The 2,422-nt window shown below is 42.4% G+C and overlaps 1 non-coding gene across 1 annotated transcript; it reads right to left on the bottom strand.

The window, feature by feature from the left end:
- Positions 1 to 251: 251 nt before the first annotated feature.
- LOC112624008 lies at positions 252 to 354 on the bottom strand. Its single transcript, XR_003119338.1, has one exon. It is a non-coding gene; the product is annotated as a small nucleolar RNA U13 (small nucleolar RNA).
- Between the last annotated feature and the right edge of the window lie 2,068 nt (positions 355 to 2,422).

Below are 2,422 nucleotides of genomic sequence, written 5' to 3'. Positions count from 1 at the left end.
CTGCTCATTATCCATTATGCTTCCCTGCTACTTTGCATGTCTGGTAATTTTTGAGTGGATGGCCAGACGTAATTTTTATCTTGTTGGATGTCAGATATTTTGGTATTCTTTTAAATATTCTTGGTCTCTGTTCTGGGACACAGTTAAGTTGCTTGGAAACAGTTAATCTGTTTGAAGTTTGCTTTCAAGCATGGTCAAATGGAACCAGAGCAGCCTTTGGTGCAGGGAAGTTTTCCTTTTTTTTTTTTCCACATCAGATGGGTGATGTGCCGATGTCATAATAAGGTTTGAGGGAGGCACATCTCACACATGAGCAAAAAACCCAATCATCACACTTATGAAGCACCAAAGAACCTGGTCTAGGGTACCATTTTTCCTTTTGAGGGCACATAGTGCCCCATGTATTACAAGATTTCTCCACTCTGGCTATGGGGACATCAAAGTCCCTTGCCCGCTAGCTCAGAGATGATTCCACCTGCTCGCTCCTGGTACAGCTTCTTCACATCCACGCCTTGACCAGTACTCAGGTGAAAAGTAGGGGAACCCCCTTTCCATCTCCAGGCTCTCCTTCTGTGCAGGTCTCTCTGTGCAGCTCTCTTCCCTGTGAAGCTCTCTTTTCTCCATTACTCTCCTCTGCAGGGTTAGCTAGAGTGACACCCCTGAATTCTCACCTGTGTCCACAAACCGGTAGGCTTTGTTTAGGTTCCGTCTTTTTTGCACCATCGCTTAACTGAAAACGCTGTCCACGTGGTAAGCCGGAGCATCTCGGGGCTCACCTTGCTTGTTCCCCCTTTCTCAGGAGTCACTGTCCTCTGCTGCCTCTTGTCCAGTGTCTGAAATTATTTAAAATTATTTCCATTTGTTGCTGTTGTTTAAGGTAAGAGGGTGAATCTGATCCGTGTTACTCCATCATGGCCAGAAGTGCAAATCCTGAGTATTGGGCTGTTTCAGCTTCTGTATCTTTGGGACTAATGCATTCTCTTCTCCAATTGCAGTGTGAATGCATCTGTTCTCTCTGCTCTGGTTTTGCTAATGGTCAATACCTTAGCTATTATTGCCTTAGATCCTCTTCTTTACCATCTTCTGTTGTTCTCTTCACTTGTTTAGTTCTTGTCTAGTTTTTCCCCTCATTCTTCCCAGTTTTTGCACAAGGTGGCTGGTTTTCCACATATATCACCATCTGTGGGATCAGACCATAAATTTCTTTTTAGCAGATCCCACTGACAGTCCATTGGCTTCCACCTTCCAAATGTCCATATTTTCTGCCTGCATTTGTTCTTGCAACAGTGTTCTGCTACTGCAGCTTCACCAGCAAAAGAGCTATGGCCAGCCTGTCTGTCTGTCTGTCTATCTATCTTTCTATCATCTATGTATTACCTATCTGTCTATTTAATCTATCTATTATCTCTCTATCACCCATCTATCATTTATCTATCCATCATCTATCAATCATCTATTTATTCTATTTTATCTACCTACCTATCATCTAATATCTATCATTTATCCATCATTTATCTATCCATCATCTATTTATCAATCATGTATCTATTCAATTTCATCTATCATCTATCTATCCATCATCTAATTATCAATCATCTATTTATTCTATCAATCAATCTACCTATCCATCCGTCGCATATCTTTTCATCCACCCATTTATCCAGTATGTGTTATCTTTCATGATGATTATTTCTGCCACTACTTCTTCCCTGGCTGAAATTGTTGTGCGTGGAGGAAAGCTCCAGCTGGTGTCACTTTTTGCCGAGGGTTATCACTAGAGTGCCGTGCAGGGTGTGCGCATTCTCCCCAAGGCTTTATGCCAGACGCTGTTAGACCGGGGATATTTATGGATTAGTTTACCCTTCAGTTGATGAATCCAGTTGTCCCTTTAGGCAATTACATATTTCAGTTATGGTCTTTATGTGATTTAAATCTTTGAGATCAGGCTTCCCTTTATTCCTCTTAGTTCCCTGTTGACGTCCCAAACTCTGAAAACATGATAGATCATCTGTGTCTCACAATTGTTAAATGTGCCTATAAATAAACTCTCCCCAACATATGGTGTTCCTTTTTGCTTTCCTTTCTTCTTTTCTAGATTAATTAATTCCACAAACTTTTACTGACCACCTATTATTGCATGGACTCTACTAGGTGATAGAGACAAAGATGAGGACTCCATGTCTGTCCTTTGGGTTGCTAGCTTTGAAGAGGATCACAACACAATATGGTAAGTACCACGACGGAGGGGCAGAGGTGAGCACAGGGTGCCAAGAGAGGAAGGAGATGGGGGCTGAGTCCACATTTCCTAGAAGCGACCTTACCTTGTATAGGAGTGTGGAGGGGTTAGCAGGGAAGGAGTGTGACAGGCGTGGGAGGATAAGCACAGAGATGAGAGTGAAGGCCATTTGAGATGAAGTATGGA

This window comes from Theropithecus gelada, chromosome 4, assembly GCF_003255815.1.
Source record: "Theropithecus gelada isolate Dixy chromosome 4, Tgel_1.0, whole genome shotgun sequence".
NCBI lineage: Eukaryota > Metazoa > Chordata > Mammalia > Primates > Cercopithecidae > Theropithecus > Theropithecus gelada.
The sequence above is the reverse complement of the archived record's forward strand: the minus strand, read 5'-3'. Positions and strand labels throughout refer to the sequence as shown.